Source organism: Acromyrmex echinatior, chromosome 18 (assembly GCF_024713525.1).
Source record: "Acromyrmex echinatior isolate Ae372 chromosome 18, ASM2471352v2, whole genome shotgun sequence".
Lineage (NCBI taxonomy): Eukaryota > Metazoa > Arthropoda > Insecta > Hymenoptera > Formicidae > Acromyrmex > Acromyrmex echinatior.
Window position 1 is genome coordinate 7,146,454 of NC_141869.1, and position 24,953 is coordinate 7,171,406.

Here is a 24,953-nt window from a genome sequence, read left to right on the forward strand (position 1 = left end):
TAATAAAAGGACTTCGTAACCAGATTTCGCTTACGAGATAATAATGTGCATTACGGCAGCTCGGTAGCTCCGATGCGTGAGACGACTCGCACGCAGGACGCACAGTGTGTGTGTGTTTTGTGTGTGTGAGTGTGTGTAAGTGTGTACGACAGGGTGTCCCGGCCGGAAGCGCGCGCGACCTCGCGCCAGCGTAACGTTATTTTCTAATTTCCCATTCATGGGCTACCGTTTAGTTTCGATTTGCCGCTTCGTTACGACGCTCGGAGATTTACACGGTCAGATAGGATTGTTGCATGCGACCTACCCCCGCGCCTCTCTTCCACCACCTTCTTCTTCGCCTCCTAACCGCGTTTTATATAACCATCTTTCGTCACCGCGCGCGCGATTCCCCTCCCCTCTCGCACGGATATCTCGCTCCGCGATAATCTTTTCTTTCTTCCTTTTTCTCTGCATTTCTTTCCTTCTTCTTTCTCTCTTCCTCTTCTTCTTTCTATTCGTCCGCCGGTTCTTTCCTGGAAGATAATGCTCGGCCGCGCACTTTGCATTTCAAATGCGAGAGAGCCGGACGAACCCGGGGGATCGATCGCGAATCGCGAACGTACCGAGCTAACAACGCTAAAAGGGAATAATTTCGACGGCGATACCGGGCGATTAGGTTAGCAGGGCGGCGCGCGTTACGGCGCGGAACGCGGCAGATTGCACTTTGTGCTGCAACGCGCGCCGCGAAATCCTCTCCCGTCCGAAGACGGAGGAGACGGTCGTCGTGGTCTTACAGTTAATTAATTTCCGCGAAGAGAGCGAGAACGCGTACGCGATTATCTTTTTTCCTTCCCCTTCTTCCCCCCTCCTCCACTCCCCCTACCCTTTCCTCCTTCTGAAAATGGAAAGTATCCTCTCTTTCTCTCATGAATATAAATGATTATTACAACAAAATTATTATAACGAAAACTCGCTTTCCTTAGATACTTAATTTTTAACGTCGGCGGCCGACCTCTCGAGGATCTTCTGGGATCCAGCCCTGATATAATTTAAAGTACGGAGCGACGCTCTCGCGTTAATTTAAAGTAACGAGCCGCAGAAATCTGCGCTGTGTCGTCTGCGACTCGGTGACGCGGTGTTTGCGTTTTTTTTTTTTTTTTTTTCCGCGTAGCGGGATCCTCCGACCGACGATGACCGGCGCTCTTCTGCTACGGGTAACCGATTTTTATTGGGACTCGATAAGGGAGAAAAATTTTATCGCGTCTCCGGCGACCACGAAACGGACGGAGAAAAGGAAGAAAGATGGAGCGGGTTATATATGTGGAAGGAGTTATACAGGGTGCGCTTAAAAAGGAATAGAAATTTTTCGACTAAAATGAGTTGATCATAGAATTGTCTTATCGATGGAAAGTCAGTTTTTGAAACAAAACGTAAGATACCGTCGAGAAATGTTTGTTACATTATAATACTTTTGTGATAGTTTTGCTATGAACATATTGTATATAGTTGTGTGGTTTTATATAAAACTATCGTATAACTTTTTCTATTATTAAAACGTATATTTCCTTTTCCATCTTCCAGATAAATTTTCGAATTTATATATTATCTACTTTACCTAATATTTAAATGTATAACTGTTAATACGCGCTACGCAATTTGCACAATAAATCATTTAACGTTGGAACTTATAATTTTTTATCGAATTACACCTGTATGTGCGAGAGAATTTAAATACAAGGGATACACCGTATTTTATAGTTAATCTCTACGAAACTTCATTCGAAAGAAGAATTCAGGGTTTCATCAATTTTCGGGATGCTTAACGTTAGAAATCGAAAAAAAGCCATTGGAATCTTTACCAAGTAAAAATCTCTCGGTACTATCGAGCTCCACCTTTTCAGGCGCACCCTGTATATATTTGTCGAGAGCAGGAGGAAACGGGAGGAACGAAGACTGGCGGATAGAGGGAGGAGGGAGGGAGAGCAAAGCAGGGAAAAATGGAGAAAAAGATCGAGAGCGTGGTACGCCGTGCCCAACGAGTAATAAGTTAGTAATAATATTTTCACAATATCTCTCCTGGATTGGATGTTATTTCATTATATTTTATTGCCTCTTACTATTACTCTTGCCAGTGCGGAAACCTCCCTCGGTCCCCGCTCATCCCTGTACCCTCCGCCACCCACTCGCCACCCTTCCTAGCCCCCTTTCGTCCCCCTTCGACCGCCGCCAACGTCCCGCTCTGTTTTATTATCTCGAGCCTCTCTCCGCACCGAGGGAATTCACTCGCGGAACTCATTATTGAGGGGTTTATTCTGCTGTAACCGTTGCTCTCGCCACTCGCCTGTCCTCCCTTCTTCCTTCTTCTTCGTTTATCTCTTCTTTCGTTTTTGACCGTGTTAGTCGTGTATGTCAAACGCAAAACGCAAAGTTCGCCGGTCTGTCAACGAGACGTTTGCATTCTTCAAATTTTTATTATATTCTCCCTATATTTTCACGTAAATTATTAATAAATATATAAAAAGTTTCCGGGCAATGAGTAATTTTATTGTATGGCTTGGATAAAGAATCTTTACAAATAAAAAAATCCAGTATTTATTTTATATTAGGTTGGAATAAAAAGTAGTGCTACCTCACTTATATCTTGTCTACACGTTTTTCAAAAATTTGGCAATTATACTATTTAATACAGAAAAGAAATTATTTTAATTTTAAGAATCTGTTTTTTAATTATGGTACAATGATTTGGAGTTATACAATCAAAGTCAAAATGTTCTTTTTATTTAATCCGCGATAATTTAGTAACAAAAAATCTTAGACATTTTGTTAGACGATTTTTTAGGGAAAATTTTAAACTTTCATGTTAGAAAGTTAGAAATTTTCACATTTTTGATTGGACACGTAACAAAGCCATAAAATGAGAACAAAATTTTCTATTTCGTCCAGCTCGTAGTCTCCTATATGTAAAAATTACCAGACTCACAAAACCTCAAAAGATGTAATGATTTTTCGAAAGTAGAGATTCCAAGCTTTAAAATTATTTTTTTAATTTAAATTTCATTTGATTTTGATGAAATTACATTCTGAAGTTAATACAGCACTACGAACTTTTGTTCCGATTCTTAATGTATTATAATATTTAATTTAATAAACATCTTGCTCGGCTTCCAAGCCCTTTTTATGTATTTTATATTTGAATTATATTCCTTGGAACCTTTGTTGCTTTTTTACATAAATTTATCAAATTTTAAAATTATATATTAGTATAGTATGAAAGGTTCGGCAGCCACTGTAAAAAAAAAAGAGAAAGAGAGATACGTTATAATGTAAAAGATATTGAAAAAAACGCATCGCGTAATAACACCATTGCTGGTATTGTTTCTCGCGTGAGAGCAGAAGACGCTAGTCTGAGTAAGATCAGCCGGCTCTCCGCACGAGTAGGAAAAGTCGGGTGGGAAAAGTCAGCCGACCGATAAATCATTCTTTTACTTTGCCGCCCGTGCAATCTTCGCCACCACAGCCGCGTATTTCTGCGGATTATCGTGTCTCGGAGGGAACGCGAAGGGTGGCTTGTATACATAGATAGAAGTCACTTTCGATCTTTAACCTTTTTAGCTATAAATGCCACATACGTATACATGTCCAGTTGGGAAGATTGTAAAAAGAGCATGTAGAAGTTGAAATAGAGATATCGGATATTATAATAGAACAGAATTACGTATATAACAGTTATGCAATCTCTTCAGATAATTATTGATTTATGTACTTAGTAAAACTTTTAGAGTGAATCTCATTCTGAAGAGCGAAATATCATTCATAAAGATTGAAAATTGAGCCGCTCTTTTTGATGAAGACCTCAATTTTATCTCTTCAAAATGAGATTCCACTCCAAAGAATTTAAAGAGTAGTTTTTCGAAAGCGTCCGATCTTATTAATCTTTACATGACGGGAAAGCCACACTTATACGGTGGTGCTGAAAACAGCGTCGTATTTTGAGGCAAGGAATACGATGAAATAAATTATGACAAATCTTACTCAAGAAAAAGGCGTAAGAAATAGACACTCTTCTTTTAAAAATTAACATTTTCAAGATTATTCATCGATTCATCTTGTCTCGGGTTTAATTTATTCTACAAAACCGTCTCTCGTCGCTACTCACTTTTCTCAATCACGCCCCCTTTTTTCCTCTGTTTCGTGACAGGCTGGTGGACCACAGGGAAACGTCGACGCGCGGTTGGAGCTTCGACGAGAGCAATGCACCCCGCATGGAAAAAGCGCAGCCTCTACTGCGAGCGGTATCGACAGCGTACGAAGACATGTAACGTACAGGTGAGTTGTACCACTCGGGCATTACACGGCCGGGCGCACGTTGCAATTTCATGCGGAAAGTTTCGCCTTGATTCCACCTACGTAACGAGCGGCCGCGGCGTACCCCCTCATCGCCAGCTTCGATTTTCTCCTCCGCTTAAGGAAGCTCCGTTTTGAAAGCGAGAAACGACTCGCGTTACATGGACGAACAATGCCGACGGAGGGAGCAGAAAAAAAGGAGCACGCTCGATATATTGTACAGGGTGTCCCGGATATGTACTCTTTCCTGTCCAGGCGATTCCGAATTTTGTGTCCATTTAATTTTTCAATTTTTGTTAACGTAAAATATTCTATTTGTCCATTTTTTTTTATAAATTTTAATTATATTAAAATTAAACTTACTGTTATATCTCTATCCAAATTAGCTTAAAATCAATAGAGAAATAAAATGAGGGAAAGATATTAATTTTTATGTACAATAATATACTTTGTGAATATGAAAAATTAATTTATTCATTAAATATTTGTATTATCAGGCAACAGTGTTTCTAGATAATTTGCTTTATATGTTTCAAGATAAATATAATTTACGAATAGCATTATTTTTATGCACGACATATCAAACGAGTCATCATTTGATATTTATAACCGTTACCATTTCTTTTCTTATCTCGAAGATAAAATTCTCATTATATATTTATACCCGCGAGGACACACGAGGCTCTCACGAGAGAGCTACCAAAGATCCAACGTCGTTGTAGCTTTATCCGCGGTTCGGAAGGAACGGCGAACACCCTGTATAAATACCGGCGTGAGCGTCGCGCGTATTTGCGCGATATATTGCTCGTCGCGGCAGTCATGTGCACAAACTCGGCGACAGAAATAGCGAGTGTTGTCACCGAGAAATTGCGGCGGCCGATCATAAAAGTATTACATCAGCGGTCTGTAATGCTGCGCTCGCGCGCGTATATTATATGCGTTATTGCTGCAACGAGGCGCAGTGACACAATGTCGATTTGTCGCGACGACGATGCGATCAAACGTATATACGGCGCACACATCGTCCGCGAAGCGAAGCGTAATCACCTAAATAACCACCGATGACTGCTTTTCCCTCTCTTTCGCCATCTCTTTTCCCACCTCCCCTTGGCGGAAGACGCGCCAAGTCGCTTCGAGAAAATGCGTTGCATTTCGATCGGCGTGATTGCATCTCTGTATCGAGGGAGAGCGAATTTCCTTTAGTCGGTCTATTGCCTGTTGCAATCTATGTCAGGAGTAACAAGCGCCGCAAGAGAATTCCAAGATTCTCTGGAGATACGATTTACTTAAATTCGTTGACTGAGTCGAAGCTTAATAGAAGATTTGCTCGTGCAAAAGGCGCGATCTTTGGCTTTTTCTTAAATGGAGCGTTTACATGAATCAATGGAATTAGTCACGTCAGTATGTCACGACTAATTAGCGGTATTTACTAATTATATATCTCGATCGTGTTATTTCTCAAACTTTGTCTCAATGAAATATATCGCTTACTTTAAAAATAACAACTCAAAAAATGAAATTTCTCAAAAAAGGAGAAAGTCTATTTTTTAATTTGATGGAAAATTATTAACTGATCGAGTAATATCGACAAAAAAGTAATGTAATCAAATGTCATTTTGATTGTCATATTAATTTTGTTTTACAATTTATAAAAATTACTTCTTTTGAATTGTGACGATTTTGTCGATTTTTTTAAATTACCTTTTTGAATTGCGACAATTTTGACAATTTTTTTTTAACCAGCCTTTTTAGGTTATGATTTTTTAAGTTAATTTTAAATAGTATTCATGGATCCGAATATTTTTTTTCAATTATCTTGTAAACAATTGTTTATATCAAATTTTTATTCGTAACCTTATATTATTTTAATCCTTATATACACGATTGAATATTCGTGTACTATATTTTCTTTTTTTGAAATACTAAGTGCATCAAATAATTAGTTATAATATTTATACAATTTTTTAAATACACGACCTTACAAATATTTTCTAAAGATATTAAAGTATATGTAAGAATCATTTAATAAGAATTTTAATAAGAAAAATTAACCCGCAACATGAATGTGTACTTAAATTACATAATTTTATTTCTTCGATTTTAGAATGAAAAGATCGTTCATTTACCTTAACTTTAAACAAACATTAAAGTACATTGGATCCGCAAATATCCCAGTTAGGTTTAAGTTTCACTTTTGATCATAGATAAGGTAATATTTTTTTATCTAACTCATTCTTTTCTCGAAAATTACGTTTCTTTAGTTATATCTTTGTAATAAAGGAGCGATACGAGAAGCTCTGAATGGCCACGCGTTGTATCGCTGCTTGTAATACGTGTAAACTGTGTGTATAACTTTCGAGATATTCAAGATTAACGATGTGGAAATGAATAATCCACGCTTTGTCCTCCCGTTTCACGAAATCTAAGTAGGACTTTGACGGAAGGAGAAATAACGGGCTCGCGAACGACGAACCCGGACGGGCCACGTATTATTAATATAAGCTTGGCGTGACTAATACAACAATTTATCCAGCCGCGGGCATTTAAATAGTTATGACCTAGGTCGTCGGCAACGAGGCGACGAGCGGCGATTTCGTCACGCGCTAACTCGCGCGAATTGAATTCGCCTCGGCGCTTTCGTGAATTAACTCCCTCGTGTCGCCCACGCGGTCCTCACCGATAACCGCTTGTCTCTGTTTCCTCTCCTTTTTCTCGGTTCAGTTCAATCATTCGTCAAACAATGGATACAGCTTTACGAGATACATCGACGGCTTTGCGGAGTCAGTCGACTACACTCTTAATCCAATAATTATGATAATGCGGCGGTAGACTGAACAAGATCGGAGTGCAGTAGAGTTAAAATTATTACGGACCGTTCGCATAACATCAGTTGAATTTAACTAGAATTTAACTGATTATCCGTAGACAAAATTAGAGAATAACGAGAGATAGAATTAGCTAAAACTCATTAACTAATTCAGTATTTATGGAAATTGCCTTATATAATATTTACACGTTTAACAAAAGATAAATCAAGAATACTATTCTCACGGGTGATTCTTGTTAGGCGATTCCTGTTTTCGCGCGTATAACGTCGATGATAAAAAGCGGCGAAATTTTGTATATGATCGAAAATTCGATTCATTATTATTCCGTTATTTTTCGGCGTCCTACCGACAGAAAGAAGCCCGCAGCGGCAAACGGACTGCGCCCTTCTGTTTTGCGTTCTACGTAGGGGTGCCCGCGGGTGTCCACCCTCGAAGCAGGACGTTTCGCACTCCATACACACACACACACACACATAGCCCTTTTTTAATTGTTATATTTATAAGGGGTTGTCTCGGCGCCGCACACATGGCGGTTCCTCAGCTTCGGGGCTCGAGAACTCAGTTGTTTTTGGACATAGGTATTGGACGAACGTGCCCTTCTTTTCACCCTTCTTCCCTTTCTCTCTTGTAAATCGATACTCGCTGCGAGGCGCGGACTATTCGCACAATTGGGTGACGAAGGGCAGAGATGGGCTTTACGTATATGTTAAGCAGATGTGTTAGAAAGAACGGAAGCAGCTTCAAAAATACTTTCTGTGTATTTTCATATCATTTATTATAAAAATATTTCCAATAAAGAAAATTTAAAGGTCACAGATCTTTATAGAAATTTCAGTTTACAATTAAAGATCTACGAAAACAGAATTATGATAACGCTAGTCGATTTTTTTTACTTCAATTTGTTATTGAAATATTTCTAAAATTAACCCATCACAAGCAATGATTTTGTTCGTATTTCAAATAAATTTTCATTACTTTTTTAAGAAAGATAACAATGTAACTCTTACCTTTTAACCTTTAGATTTATTCAAAGTATCTAAATAATCTATAAAAATTAATCTATAAAAAAGTATCTATAAATTATTAACTCTTATATATAATTTAATATCTTTAGAAAGTTTTTGTAAGGTTTTGTATTTCAAAAAATGTATATGAATGTGTTACGACTACTTAGTGCTTTTGTCTTTAAAAAAAAAAAAAGAAATGCGCAGGACATGAATAATTAAATCTAACGGTTAAAAATACTACAAGTCATACTATCTGAATTTATTTATTCTTCTGTAAAAAAAATTGCCAATATGAGAATTGATATATTTTTAAAAAACAAACAAAATATTATCGATCAGAGAAATCTGAAATATTTAATAAAAGTTTGGAACTTATCGGCTTATCATCGTATTCTATTTCGACGAAGCTTTTACATTTCGACAAATCTTTTATACAAAGTTTCTTACACGATAACATATAACAATGATAATCATGATGACGCTAGCCATACTATCATTCGTACGTCTGCACTGTCCGGTCAACGCATCCGGTCAAGCGGTAACAGGAGACCACGCGGCGGAGCTGGTGAACGCTGGGAAGATCGTGACGAAGCGAGCGGAGGAGAGGGTGCGCGCGGCAAGGGGAGAGGAAGGAACGGTCGGATGGGGCGAATATTGGACAACTAATTACCTAATCACTCATTATCCACCGCGGACTCCGGGCGCCGGTAGTTCGGCGCGCCAGGTACGTAGATAGAGGTGGAACGGGCTTGCCCGGAGGGCCATTGTGATACACGAAGCAGAATCATGTACGATCGTATATTATCGATGAGAGGACCAGGGGGATGGGAGCGACGGTGGAACGGCAGCGGCCATCCCTAAAATCCTCCCCCGCGCTGACCCCCGCTGTCTCCCGCGTTGCGCGAGAGTGTACCGGGGGTACACTCGCACGCGTTTAACGTTAGCACGGAATCGGAGCCAATGACGAGGCGGAATCGCGATGCGGAAACGACGCTTCCTTTCTCGCACCTCGCACGAGCTTGCCCCGACATTACCCGGAGCTCTCCCTCTTCCTCGCGCCCTCGATATCATTCCCGACTCGCCTTTCTCGCTCAGACCTCTAGTCTTCCCATCTCTCTCGCTCTTCCTCGCTCTTTCCCCGTCGCCTTCGATTATACCGCTATTTTCGACCATGGGTGACGTCCGGAATAGATAACGGTTATCACTAATGCATCAAGCCACTTCTAAGCGCTTCCGGGGTGATAATCTACCACCCATCCACGTTGCACTCTCAACGATGTTTCGGAAATATCTTGAAGAAAAACAGAAAAAAGATATTACGGTTCCGTAACTTTTTCATCTACGGGCAATTAAAATTAAGAGAAAATGAACAAAATCTTATTCTTTCACGATTGAACTTTGCCTCAACAAAATTTTTATTCGATGACCGCAAAGATTGCAAAGACGATTGTAAAGATGACTAATGCTGAAATTTAAAGAATGCTGAAAGATACGACATCTAATCAAATTTTCTCTCAACTGTATGAGAATATCGAAAGAATGAGAATTCGAAAGGAAAGGGAAGGGATCGCGAGACACATTATGTATTAATTCTTATTCTTTCACGACTGCACTTTGACTCAACAAAATTTGAATTCAACGACGCGACGGATTGCAGAGATGATTAATGTTGAAATTTAAAAAGCACTGAAAGACACGACATATCTAATCAAATTTTCTCTGAAGAAACTATACGAGAATTTTGAAAGAAGGTTGGAAAGAAAAGAGGGAGGAGAGCGCGACACATAATGTAGAAATTTATCAATATGACTTGTATTTCTGATGACGCGTTCCGTCTATTTCCATAGCTGTCATATTGGGAAAGTAATAGCGTTCGTTAAAAATTGAACCTTCCCGCCTTCTCTGATGTCCGTCTCGAAAATAACCGACTCGTTTTGAACTCGTATCTTTTTTCCACGTCGTTTTTAATTTGATATAAAGTAACGATTTGCCGATCTGTGATGATTGTCGCAGAGTCGCCTTAAAACGTTTATAACGACTCATTTAAATCGGCAGTTATCCCTGTCACGAGGGAGATATTAATCGCCCACCGAACACATTTCGTGCAGATGTAACCGCGGAACCAAAATATATATCCTACTTGCAGTATTTTACACCATTTCGAGCGTTAATAAGAAATAAAAATATTCCCTCTCAAATATCTCGGCTAAATTTGGGCAACATAACTATGGTTTAATCAGAGTTTCATTGAAGAATGATTATTTTCAAGCGCGTTTTCGAATAATCGTTTCTCATTTCTTCCATAAATATTTTTTTTTGCTTACTCTGCAAAATTTTTATGCTGCTCGGTACATTACGAATTCATTTGAGTTACTTTTCTTAGATAGAATTTTAGTCCTCAATACAATTTTAAGAAAATAAAAACTAGGATATTGAATCAACGAATGCTTTATCAAAAAAAGAATATACTATAAAAAAAAGTATGTAAAATAATATAAATAACTAATTGTATTGTGTAAAAAGTACACAATTTATAGTTGAAATATATAAAATTGTCTGTTGTTGCAAAAATTAATAGTTTCATCTTTAATTGTAAATATATTTTTATATTATAGACGGAAAATTACAATAACAATAGTATATTTTATTAGTTATAGTTTTTATAGGAAAGTATTATAAATTGTTGTAATATTGTATATCATAATAGTAATATCACATATATTTACATTTTTACGTTTGTATACATATACATCGATAACATAGTTTAAGAAAAATTGTATTAAAAAAAATTCATTGGATTACTACGTAAATATTTTTATAAATTTAATTTCAATTGTAAATTTACTTTTGCAAATTGTTTAAAATTACTATGAAAAAGAGAAAAATATAATTTTATTTATACGCATATATATATAAAATTTTAATTAATAATAATAAATTTCAAAATTATTCATTATAATTATTGTAATTGTATATACAATTTTTTTTACAATGTAGGATATAAATTTCTTAATATTAATTTTTACTACATAAAATTTAAAATATTTTATTTGTTATCTATTTATTTATCTTATTACTTTTTTCAACTTATCATTTAGCAATTCTACATAATTCGAAATGTTTGAAAGGCGCCGAAGATACGTCATGGACGATGTAAAGTCTGGTTCGATGGCCTTCCGATATGAGCATTCTCGAGATTAGGATGCGGTAAGACAATCCACCGGATAATCATGGTCGAGGCTGGATGTCGCGCCCGGCGTGACGTGGTGTAGTGGTCGTCGTCGGGTTAGTCCCCGACGACCGCGCGATGCGCGTTATATGGAGGTTTAGGCCAGCGGACCGAGCTAACTGTAATCAGAGTTGCGGCGTTGTAGTAGCGCGTTTCAGTCGCGTCGGACAGGACGGGAGGAATCCTTGGCGCTGCTGGATCGACCTGGAACGTCTCCACCACCTACCTAACTACCAACCTATCCTATACGGTTCGGCCAACGTTCGGGAGATCGTTGCGTGTCCCCGGATGCACGTGCTCGGGGTCACGGCTGTTCCCGGCCGATACTCGTCCTGGATGGTCCTTAATCCTCTTAAGTGCCGTGTGGCGCGACTAAATATCAATCACAGTTTATATCAACCCCCGGTCGACCGGTGCCCCGTTTCCCTCCGGAAACCCGGAGGGGCTTTCAACGTACTGCGGGGGCGTGAAGAGGAGAGGGAAGCAACGTAGGCGATCGATCGCGCGAACAACTTGATCGGTAACTCTTTGGATCAACAATCACGTTGTAGCCACTATCATGTTCATGTTTGTTTTAGCTGTCGAAATTTTATATCTGTATTTCATTGTCGACATAATCTATCATGAATATTGTAAAGATGACAGACGATAGGGAAAGGATATTATCGAATATAGTTTTTTCGAGATTCCATTTTCTTGAACGGCAAAAATTAAGTGTAATGTACATGATATGAAATATTATTCTTGTACTAAAATGTCTGTTTTAATCATATTTTTCTAAAAATGAAAATAGTCCAGATTTTTATATTTTTATATGACATTTTCTTGTTTTTATAAATTGGAGGATAGTATTGGACAGAAATATATTATATTTTTTTTAATATGTTTTATTATTAATCTGTGCATTTAATGCTATCTTCTGCCCAGTTTCAACAGCTTGTAATCTACTTCTTAATATATTTTTTGAAATATAATATCGTTCACTCTTATTGTCATTTCTTTATTTCTTATTTTCTTAACAGCTAATGTCATGCTCTCTTCTTCCTATTTGTCTCGTATCTTCTCCATATTTATCTAGAATAAAAATCGTTAGAAGTCAAATCTCGCTGTCCTAAACTATCTTATCTTCGGCGCCTTTCAGGCACAGTTTTAATATTATGTAAAACTGCTAAATGATAAGTTAAAAAAAAAAGTAATGAAATGAATAAACATAACATAAAATATTATATTTTAAAATAAAAAAAAGATTTTAGGTCCTAATAATTTAAAAAATAACAGGTATTGTTCTTATTAAAAAATAACAAGTGCTGTTCTTATATATTATATATAAACTAAAAACGAAATTTGACTTACATTTAATGTGAGTTGATGAAGTTAATTCCGTGTTGGTATAAACAATGGCTATACAACAAAATGCATAACTCACAAATAAAAGATTGTATTCTCAATATGAAGAGATAATCCTGACTTTCACCTGCAAGGTGGACTTGACAAATGCTGCTGCAAACGCGCGTTTAAAATTTTAAACAATCCTTGTCCGCTACATTCAACCTTTTCCTAATCATCTAAGTTTTAATGAAAACTGTCGTATTCAAAAATTCATTAAACTTTTATATAAAAAATAATATAAAATATATATATATATATATACCTATAATTTTCTTACTTCCGTGACTAAAAAAATTAAGTTTTCCAAAAAAGAGGAAAAATTATCTTTTAATTTGATAGAAGATTATTGATTAATCAAATAATATCAGCAAATAGATTATATTAACGTGATTAAATATTATTTGTCATTTTCTATTCACTTTTTAAAAATTATTCGTTTTATAACCACTCTTAAAGAGTTTTAACAATTTTGAAATTTTTTAATGAAATTAAATTAGTTCATTTTTTTATGTTTACTTAATTATGATAACTCGAATATCACGTTTTTTTTATTTATATTACTTTAAAAAAATATTGTTAATAATTTTGTTATTTGTATAACAATTCACAATTTGTTTCTTTTTGCTTCGAACTTTAGTATAAAAAAATTATATTTTTAAAACTAAGTACACAAAAATGTATCATTAAGCTTTTCTATGAAAAATATTACAACATATTGTTTATATAACTCTGTTTCATTTCTAGCTTTGAACTTTAGTTTTAAAAAATTCCATTTTTAAAATTATGCTTTCGTTTTAACAAAATGTTAAAAGATGGCAAGTTTCAAGCTTTCAGGCCTGCTTTACTTAGAACGCTTCTATTATTTATGGACCCTTTGTTAAAGTAAACTCTGACATCTTTGATGGCCATATTCCGCGATAATATATTCCATTATGACGCTCATTCGTTAAGGATGATTCATGACTTGCACGCGCGATCGATCGTGTTGTTTGCTGAGAGAAAAAGGAGCACAGGTAACAGCCTGTATTTATAGGGCGATGCGATCAGTCGCGCTATCGCGTAGATCCATTTAAATACATTTAGGAGATTGCAAAAATGGACTATTGCAACGTCGATGAGTAGTAACTACTTATATTTATAGAGCCGTATCGTCGTCGCGTGGATACATTCGGGGTACATTTAGAAGATTGCAGAAATGAAGTTTCGCGCGAGTCGACCGACGTGTAATTACGCGTTCAATTACGCGCGCCCGACGATAAATACGGCGCAACGCGCGGCTATACATAAAAGAGTTTGCGAACTTAAGCTCGATTAATCGAAGGGCTGCTCCGGGGCAATAACACGCTATGCCACGTTTCACCAACGGGCAGATCTCGTGGGCGAGAAAGATCGCGATAAGTCTTTTGATAATCGTGAAGTTAACCGTCGCCGTAACATTAATTTTAATTTTATCAAATACGGCGCGTCGCGTTTATCTCCCTATCAATGTTTCGCGATGTCTCGCTATTATACATTAAGAGAAATTTAAAAATGACCAGAAGATTGTAGATTTTTTATTATTTCAACTAGGATTACAATATAATAGATTTAATCATACTTAAAAAAATATGAATTTAACACCATGCAGTGTCTATATAATTAATATTAACCATGTTGTGGATTTGTAACCCCTAGTATTTATGTCAATGCCGGTGTGGAAATACCAGGAGTCGGTCATATTTAAAATAACTTTATTTAAAATATGTATTTTAAATAAAGAAATATATGTAAAAGATTATTTATTATTTTAAATAAGCTTTTGGAATCTATTTTATATTTTTTATTTTAAATAAGTTATTTCACCTTGCCTATTAAAGTTGTTATTGAAGAGTTTTATATACATACATGTTAATATATATATTAGGTGTTGGAATTAATTCGTAGCGTTTTACAAAGTATTTATAAGTTTTAAAAGTACTTTCATTAATGTATTTTTTAATGCTCATGTGAAATAAATAACATTCTTTCATTAAAAACGCTACGAATTAATTCCAACACCTAATAATATTATAATGATTACTTTGTTATTTAGTACTACGTAGCTATACGTGAAAACCGAAATATACATTTAAGTAAACAAATTCGAAAAAAATAATTGGTATTAGAATGTTTATTTAAAATTCATGTTTCTTATTTAATACTTTAAATAAATTTCTGGAATCTATTTTATACTGTTTATTTTAAGTCGTAATAGTTACTTTATCGAGTCCTGTTATTTCTGTTAAATACACATTGATGTTACATTGAGAAAAAAATGCTATTGATTCAATTAAAGTCTATATTACGGGCTGTCACTAACATAAGTGATTAATTCATGTATATTTTTATTGACATAAAGGCATAAATTATTATTTCAATAATCAAGCCTTTATAATCAATAAAAATATACATGAATAAATTACTTATGTTAGTGACAGCCCGTAATATAGACTTTAATTGAATCAACAACATTTTTTTCCCAGTGTAATGTATTAACACCGACACTGTAAAAATTATATAGACACTGCATATTAAATCCACATTGATATTTTTTGCAAAAAATTCTGATTTCTCTATTTTCAACTAGATTTTCAATTAATACAAACAACTGAACTTTTTTCCTTTTTACAATAGTATATCGATCTTTCCGGGGATTGATGGTGCAGGAAAGATTCCTTCGTCTCGCGACAGGTGCCTTTCCCGCGGGGTGTTTCTCGCTTTTCCCTAATGCCATTATAGAAGTTCGCGAAAATAGCGGCGCGTTGCGAATAGCGTACTTGCACTATTCGGTACTATTCGCGAATACTGGCCCGGAATAATTCCGGGGGTAGCGCGAGGACTCTTTCGTCGAGCGTGGAATATTTAATGGGCGATGACGAGCACCATAAATAATTGATCACATTAAGATTGCATTGGATCTATAGTTGAGAGCCGCGGCACGTGACGCATCGTATTCGCGTGCATGTGTAGCGTGCAGATGTGTGTATATGCGTGAGCGATTGCATGCACAGCATTTCGTACATGTGTCCGGTTATCAAAGAAAAAGAAGATAAGACGAATATCGAGGAATAAAGCGTTGCGGTTGTATTTACGATCGAGAATAAGCGCTCGCGATCGTAAGCTTTCGAGCTTTCTGGAGGCGGGCGGCGCGCATCGCCTCCCCTCAAGACGCGGGGATGACAGCCGTTGAATAATACAGCGGACTCGCGTCGAGGTTAGATATTCTTACGATCACCGCGAACCCTTCCCTTCCGCCGATACACGGCTAAATCGTCAATTATTCAGACCGCAGCTTGAGCATTTTCCCCGTTTCCGATCGCGCACAAGTATATGAAGTCCGCCCCGGCCGGACATTGTTAACAGCATACGTAACCGCTTTCGTTTCGCGTCCCTTATCCGAGCGAGCGCGGATTGTTCTCTTTACTCGAAGGGATTTTCAGCGATAACGCCGCGCCAGGCCGCTTGGATCGAATTTTACAGCTGCGAGCAGCTGAATATCACGATGAATCCTTGATGAGATTTAACATCCTCTTCCGCAGCTCTCGAATCTATTTCTTCACTTATTATCTTATAAACTTTTTTTATTTTTAATGATCATAAATGTGTAAAGATATTATATCGATGCCACGGTCAAATCGGTGAATAAATAAAAGTTGAAGGATCGATTGTACATTTTTCTTATAATTTATGAGATAGTCTTTGTGCTTTTTTACAATTAATCTCCACGTATTCTTATGAATCTACACCCCTATAAATTATTCTTACAGATTTGCTGTTGTCTCTTTCACAACTTATACAACTATACCCATTCTATACCCTTATCCTTTTTCGAACGCTAAAAATTGTGTTTTAAAGTTTCCCTCGCGACGAAATAAGTCGCCTCTATCACTATAAATCGAGGCGATATTCGGAGACAATTCTGACAATACTGTGCACAAGTACGTTAAATTCTACAGCAATTTTTAGCTGTTACACTGGCAGTTGCATTGTTATGTAGCGGATGAAAAAAGGATTTCTAATTATACCAGACGTTATGAAAGAAATTTTTTCTTTCATATAAAAAATTATACAGCTACCAATAAAATATCTGCCCGAGATTCGCCGAACATTTTGAAAAACTTTTTGCATTTCAGCATTACGGAATTTCTGTTTAGATACACTAATCTCAAGCAATAATCAATTTGGAGTTTCTCGCCCTGTTGTCGCCAGTTAGAACAATCGAATTGGTTCCAGTTGCTTTATCCTCGATCTCCGCTTCGCGACGCCGGTTGTCTACCATCTCGCTCGTTCCTCCCCACGTCTCTTCTCCGCCCTTTCGAGAGCGGGTTAACGAGATCGGGGAACATTTTAAAAGGACAGAGTACCGCTACCGGGAGAGGTGCCCCCTTTAATTATTCAGGCGCAATTAACACGTCAATAGGTCCGCTGCACCTGGCTGCCGTCTTCCGCCAAATATGTACGTTCGTGAGATGGCGCGGCCAAGTTTTCGCTCTCAAACATTTCTCTCTTTCTCCTTTCCTTCTCTCTGTATTCATTTATAAGCTGTTTTTTTTATCTCTCTTCAGCGTCTCTTTCCTGCTCGCGAAGACACGGAGAAGGGTTGTTCTCCCTTTCTCCCTCTTCTTCTGTCTGCCTCTCCTCACTTTGCTTTACACACTTTGTGTCCATCTCATTTTTATTTTATCCTTTACTCTCTTACTGCGAGCGTCTGATATGAAATCTTTAGTCGTGTTGCCTATGGATTATGTTATTTCGTGCTGGGTCAATGCTTTCTTTCAAACGGTACGTTTGTTCTTCGTAAGATGGTAAAAGATCTTAAGCAACCGTCTGCGAATAGTATATAAATGCCTTTTGTTTCTCTTTTTCTTCCTCGCACTCCGATTTTCTTACATTTCATTAAAATTATAACAATGTGTAGCTATACATTCTCTTTATTAATTATTTCCTTTTTTCTCGATTTGTTCAGAAATACTTTTATATCATACAAACTTCCTTGGCAATTTGTTTACCTTTATTTCTTCTATTTTCACTTTTTCACTCTAAAAAATATAGATATGAATTCAGTCTGGGCATTAAATATAATTCTTACTGTGTTGTGATTATAAACATTACAATTTAACACCATGAGTTTTAAATCATGATGTTAAATCCACGCCCGTGGTGTTTAATTCACACTACGTTGCATATATCAACATCAATGGTGATAATTATGTATCAAATAGTAAATCCACACCCATATATTTTAGATTGTTTCATTTATTATTTATCGTTCATCCCTGCATTCGCACTGTATACTTTTCACGTATTTTTAATTTAAAAATACAAAAGTAATTTCTTTATAATATTACTACATCTTTCTTCTAAGAAAAGCAGGAAACCTATTCCTAATGATTTTCATAGCAACATCGTTTTAACCTTAAGCTTCGAATATTGATGATTAATTATTTTCATGTAGTCATATCAGCGCGCTCCGCGACTCGTTTGGTGATTATACACTTCGAATTATCGCTGCCGAGTTAATTATAATCCGCGGATCCGCGCTCGCGCGGATTAAACGCATTTCGACGTGGCAAACATAGATCGCTTACATCATTAATGCTCCCGATGTCGTTACGCGATTCTACTTATAGAACTTTCGCGGAGCTCGCCGCGACGTTTTACGCAATAGACACCTTCAATTATTAAGATATTCAAGTTTTGATACCCGATTGTTTCCCCGGATTTCTCGTTTTTCGCTTTTCGCTATAGACGCCTATAACTCCTTTTCCGCCTGACGTAGGATTTTTCAACCTGTGCTGTAAAGAGTCTTCAAGTGTATCGCGACAATTTTAGAAAAGGTAAAAAGAAACGAAAAAAATTTACAAATAAATAAAAAGACAAAGTAAAACGCATAGTAAGAAGTATTTTGAAATTTATCTGAATTATATCGATTCCTTATTTCAAATGTAACATTCGAAAAATTAAATTTTTCAGAAAGAAAGGGAAAAACTATTTTTTAACTTAACAGAAAATTATTGACTGATCAAATAATATTAAGTAAAAAGAATATCCTATTCTTAGATATACATATGATTAAATGTCATTTTTGTTTATTTTCGTTTTACCCAAAACCAGCATCTTTCATTAGCTGTGATAATCTTTTGATATCTTTCAAAATTATAATAAATCCGGAATAATTCATCAAAAGTTACGCTGCGAATTGAAAAAATACTGGCTTAACATATTACTAGCTCGAAATTTATTCGATATCCAACCTGAATTACTTTCCTAAACAGAATCGTAATTAAATTCCTAACCCTTCAAGAGGCATAGCGAGAGTATTCAGGAAAATGTCACAACGTCCCCCAACGGCAGTCAGATACAATAAACAGTATAAGATCTTTCCGTTCTACGACGGAAGGTAGGCGTAAAACGACGCATCGAATTTTCATTTTCGTTCCTTTTCGTCTTTCAGATATTTATGGAGATTTGTACCCGTAGAATTGCCCGTGAATAATTTCTCCCCCGGATGCTTTCTCCCTAAAAAGGATGAGAGGACGAGCAGGGCTCTCGGCAAAGCCGGCGTTTGATGCCGTCCAAGAAGGTCCTGCTGCTTTATTGCTCGCGATCGGTCACGCGCTCGTGTAAATAATGCAGGAAAGGGGTTGCGGAATAAACTGGTATGAGAGCGCGCTGAGTTTTCATCGTGCTTCGATCGCGCGCGGCCGCGTCCCGAACAACAAGTCCCCGAGAGTCGATAACAATTTAATTCTTTTTTAACCCGCGCACGAAAAGCGGCGCGACGAAAGGGTCGTCGTACCGTGAAAGTGGCATGTATGTGCCATATAGCTGGGGATAGTTTTAACAACTTATAGGCTCGTTGGAATATTACGTATGCAAGAGCGGTGTCCTGTCAAGAATAGGCACCTATAATATTGAATGTACGTTTTCTCCGACCGATGTACTTTGAGTAAACGATCGTGAATCCCAGAATATATATCAATTTTTGCTAGCATAATTAATTACATAGCGTTATTTGATGAAATCCGTAAGCTGTCAAAAATTCAAGCAATTCTAGAATCTTTCCATTATAAGTTGATTTATATAAAAGACGATTTCATTTTCACGATCTTTAAATCATCACTACTTGATCTCCAGATTTAATTTCGCAATATCTATTGAAATCTATTGTCGTTTCGATTTTTGAAATATGAATAAAACGATTGAATTTGTTGAAATTTCTTTTTCTTGAAGTCGCGATGCTTTTGATCTTTCTATTTTCCATGAGTTTAACTCCTTTAAGTCTGTGAAATTATTTAGTTCCATCAACATCATCTGAGACCAGATATACATAATATACACATTGGAAAAATAATCAAAGTTTGAAAAAAATTAATTTTTTTTTGTATGAATAATTTATTATTCTTCGCGGTCCAAACGGAGTTTAAAGACTCAAGCGAGGTTTCGGTTTTGAATTATTCTGTCTCAAAAAAGTGAAAATATTTTTGATCGTATCATTCAAAATCGTATTCGTGAACGAAAAAGTGTTCTGAAATCAGAATTTTTTTAGATTTTCTAGCTCAAAAATCCTTTGAATATCATAACCGAGAGATACTCGGTTAGACTAGGAAAGAAATGAAAAAAAAAAAACGTTGGATCGAAGGGTTAAACTTTGAAATGAAACTAAACAATTTTTTTTAACACGATTCCATTCAAATTAGTCTGAAGGTATTAAAAATGAAATGAAACGTCGCGTGATCGATCACCGTATTACGAGCAACTAATTTCTTGGTCCGAGGACAGGACCGAAAAGGACCTGTTTGGAGGCGCCATAAAGGTGGCACTCGCTATCGACAACCTTGTCTTGCGGCTCTATAGGTATACAGGTCCATGTATACAGGTACATATAGTATATACAGGGTGACGCCCGAACGAGAGAGAAGCACGGCGGGGCGACAGGGGCGAACGGGAGGGATGAAATGCGGGGTCGCAAGTCGGTATTGTCGTCGGTTACAAATCAAATACCCGATATCATTGTTCGGTACAAACCAACCCATCCACTCGCCCCCCTTTCTCCCGCTCTCTCCCGCACCGCACCACGTCCCCTTCTGCAACGTTAACCTCGTGCACAACCTGCACGCTTCGTAGCGACTACGACTAATAACTACTGCCAGCGTGTGCGGCCGTGTGCGTGAATGTTGCACGAGCACAATGGCCACGGCAACGACGACGATGACGACGACGACGGCGACGACGGCGACGACGGCGACGACGACAGCATGTAAGTGGAGAAAACATTTCTGCTACTTGGCATGAAGTTCTGTCGTCGCAACTGAAACGTGCTGTACCTACTAGGATGGTGAACAATCCTTTTAACCCTTTGCCGCTTTACTGCAAGGCAGTTTATATATAGGATGTCTCAAAACTACAATGTTTTTCTTGACTAATTATAAATATCAGTTTAAGAAGAGAAAAAATCTTTATAGAAATAGTAAATATCATGAAAAAAAATTAGTAAATATCAATTTGAAAAGAATAATAATAAATTGTTATATATCTTGAAATATATATAATTTCTAAATCATCTTTATAAGATGAGAAATCTGTAATGGCGCTGAAACAATATAATATTTGGGACAAAGAATACAACGAAATAATGAATTGCAACAAATCTTCAGGAAAAGCTGTAAGATTTAACAAATAGATTCCCATATTCTAAAGATTGAAAAGCTATAGATTTTATATGTATACAGATCAAGTGTTAATTCAACCATCATAAACAAATGGGATTATTAATGGGATAATACAAATTCAATTTTTATTATTTTTAAAAATAAAATAGTTTCTAAAAAATAGAAATATTTGATATAAAACCTACTTCTAAAAGTAAACTTCTTATTTATATATTAAAATGACATTTTTATTAATTTTCTTACCGTTTATCTGTCTTTAAGTAAGATGTGCTTTTGATAAATTTTGTGGAGACAAATGTAAGATACTGTTCACGTGGATCCGATTACATTCGTGTGAGTTTTCATCAGCGCACAATCAGCCGCAAAATCGGATTGATCTTGTCGTTCGAGGAGATCGTTTCGCTCAGTTCTCCTCATCGTCTTCGATGTCAGATTTGCCGCTACGGATTGAAACGGATGCATGTAATGCCGGATACATCTCTAAGTGAGAGAGAGAGAGAGAGAGAGGGGAGAGGCAGACTGAGAACACACGTTCTTCAGGAGATTTTCCGATTGCGCGTGTTTTCTCCCTCCTTTGGTAGCGTGGGAATGTGACCATTTAAATTAGTTACACCATCGAACGCGAAAGGTAAAATGTTGGTTGTTGCGCAGACATCACGTACTTTCTCTTAGCTCAGCTATGATTGCTCTTTGCGGACGCTCGAGTTCACTTCGATGTTTGAATACTATTTTGATACTTCACCAAATTAAGATTTTTATTTTTAGAACTTAAAGGAAACCCAGTCTAATTGCGTATGTGTTTTAACAGGTCTTTCTGATTTATACACAGAAAGAACAGTTTTGCTAGAGTATCTAAAATTTTAGCTGGATACAGATCTGAAAATAATGTTAGCCTATTAAAATAATTATAAAGGACGTTCGAGCACGATGAACAATGTTGTGAAAAATGTTGACATTCTAGCGATCATTTTGAGAATTCTATATAATCATTTTAACAGCCTGACAAAATTATTTTCAGATCTGTATCTAATTAAACTTTTAGACACTTCAGCAAAACCGTTCTTTATGATTCGATTTGATTATCTTGATTTTATTATCTTAAGATTGATAAATTTCTCTTCCGATACGGCCAATGGTGAGCTCAATAGACGGCATGTACACTTCGACACCCGATAGCTTTAATCGTCATAGCGACGTGAGCGAGGAGGATTAAGTAGAGAATACCGTCGGTATTTAGAAGACATCCGATCATCCCCTCGAAAAGGAGTGAAAGCGAGTGTCGCGAGTCATCGCGAGTATAGCACGCATTCGCGCGTATAGTCGTTGTGTAAAGCATGGCCACGATAATTAATCAGCGGGTTAATTACGGTTCAGTCGACGAGTCTATTCCTGCATCGGCGAGGACTCGAAATATTCACGCGGATGGCTTTCCTAGTCGCGTTAGGCAAGTTACGGGGAACGAGGGGGCGGCAGGGAACGAGAGGACAGCGGGGCGAGGAAACACGAGAGAGGAGAGACACGACCAGAAGCGCTGGATGGACGAGGGGGACGCGACCGAGGGGGTTGTCTGCGCGGGGAGGGAGGGGGAGAGGGCAGAGACTCGGCTAGGCATCGCCACCCTGGAGCGGGCGATTAATGATTCAGGGGCAGAATTTCGCGATGCTGAAATATTAAGCGTATAACCCTCTCGTTCTCCACTACCTCTCTCCTTCCCTCTCCGCTCTCTCTCTTACCTCTTCTGTATCTCCCCGCTCTTCTCCGTACAGCTGCTGTCCCATGCTCCCTTTCTCTCCCTTCATCCCCCCGTCGCTTCCTTCGCACCCTCTCTTTCCCTCGTACACGTAGGATACTTCGCTACCTCTCGCATCCCCCGCATACCCCTCGCTCTCCTTCTCTCTCTCGTGCTGTCTCGCGTTCTCGCGTCTGCCTCGCGATATACGCACGGTCCTTTCGGGTTGTGCAAGCATGTACACGCGTACTGGGTGCTCTGAAAGCAACGACATGTTCTAGAGGTCGGATTGCAAACGGCTGCATTTGTTTCGTTGCATCGGGAGACTTTCGGATTATTTTAATCCTAACTACTCGACTAATTGAAGATAAATATTTTAGAGGCATTTTTATTTGAGGATTAAATACCGAGAAAGCGGAAAATTAAAACCATTGCGACGAGAAATAAAATATCGTAATCGTCATTTCTTCTATTAATGATTCATATAAACAAGTCTATTTCAAAAGCGAACTACAAACATTATCTGCTATTTAAGTATGAATAAATGAGGTATGCACTTTGAGCACATCCTGTAAACACAGTCATAGGTTAGCCGTATGTTTGCTTTTTTTCTATCGTCATTGCTGTGATAGATTTGACGTATCGAATGGAAAATTAGTAATTGTCTGGAAATCGAAATAAAATAAAAATTAATTGAGCTTAACAGCAGAGCTTTTTTATTTATTCCCAATACACTCATCTGTGATGGGATTTTAATTTCTTCTGAAGGGAAGAAGAACCGTTAGCGGGGGAAGAAGAAGGTAAAAAGAAAGAAATGTCTCCGGATTTTTTCTCAAGGAAATATAGATTTTGAATAATGAAGGAGATCGCTCCGGGACACTCGGTATACGCTCGGCTGTTCGTGCACGCGTTCACCCGCTCGCGCACGCTTAGCCACGCGGCGGCAGCATCATCAATATTTCTCTTTGCTCATTGTTCTTGTACAATGCGAGCGCAAGGCCGCTGCCGTCTCTGTAATGTCGGGGGAGTGCCGGCGTCGTCGGAGCAGGTAGCGATTACCGTGGAAATGGCTAATTTTAAGCCACCTCTCTCGCTGGAGAGACACGCGTGGCGCAAGACAGGGCGATCGATCGATCGCTCGCCGTGCCGCGACAAAATAAAGACCCAATCGGATTCGAAATTTCCTAAATACCATACCAGGAAGCGATCGCGCAAACTTCTTTGGGCGTCCTTTTTGTACGAATAGCGATAGCGAGTGATATAATAAAGAAAAATCCTCCGCGTTAACAAGAATCGTTCTTTTTGACTGAATCATATTACATCTCCGCAAGAAAAGTGAAATAAGTGAAATTTTTTGAATTTTATATTATCTGCGGATTGTGTTTTATATACTGGATCATGGGCTTTCAATCAGAATAAGCTATACGAGTTGAATTTAAATAGAAAATAGGAATTCAAGAATTGATAACGGGAAAATGATACGAATCGAGATAGGGATTGTTTTAAAGGTCTAACATAACACCGTAAAAATTAACATCTACATTACTTCTAAATTTGAAACTTGAAACAAACAATTTGTGATTAGCTCTAGTTAACTTATGTTTCTGATTAGGCTTCTGATTAGACGCCGGGTCATATTGGAATTCTGATGACATAAGCGAGAAATATCAAGTTGAAGTTTCTTGTATATTAAGAGAATTTTTATTTTGGATAAAATAAAATAGTGAGATCGCGCTAGTTAATTTTTTCCAAGTTTTA

At 37.4% G+C, this 24,953-nt stretch overlaps 1 long non-coding RNA gene across 8 annotated transcripts in view; it reads right to left on the reverse strand.

Annotated features, from left to right (window-relative positions):
* The window catches only part of LOC105144775 (uncharacterized), a 47,474-nt gene that overhangs the window by 16,130 nt on the left and 6,391 nt on the right, over nucleotides 1-24,953 (reverse strand). For 3 of the 8 annotated variants that reach the window (XR_015548198.1, XR_015548197.1, XR_845975.2), the window contains 3 exons: nucleotides 23,200-23,453; nucleotides 21,710-21,906; nucleotides 11,105-11,506 (listed from right to left, as the gene is read on the reverse strand). The exons of 1 other annotated variant lie outside the window; for it this stretch is intronic. This is a non-coding gene — a long non-coding RNA (uncharacterized LOC105144775). Of the gene's footprint in view, nucleotides 1-8,643; nucleotides 9,450-11,104; nucleotides 11,507-21,709; nucleotides 21,907-23,199; nucleotides 23,454-24,953 lie in introns of those variants that run through there. 4 more of the 8 variants (XR_015548200.1, XR_015548201.1, XR_015548199.1 and 1 more) reach the window with 3 other exon arrangements.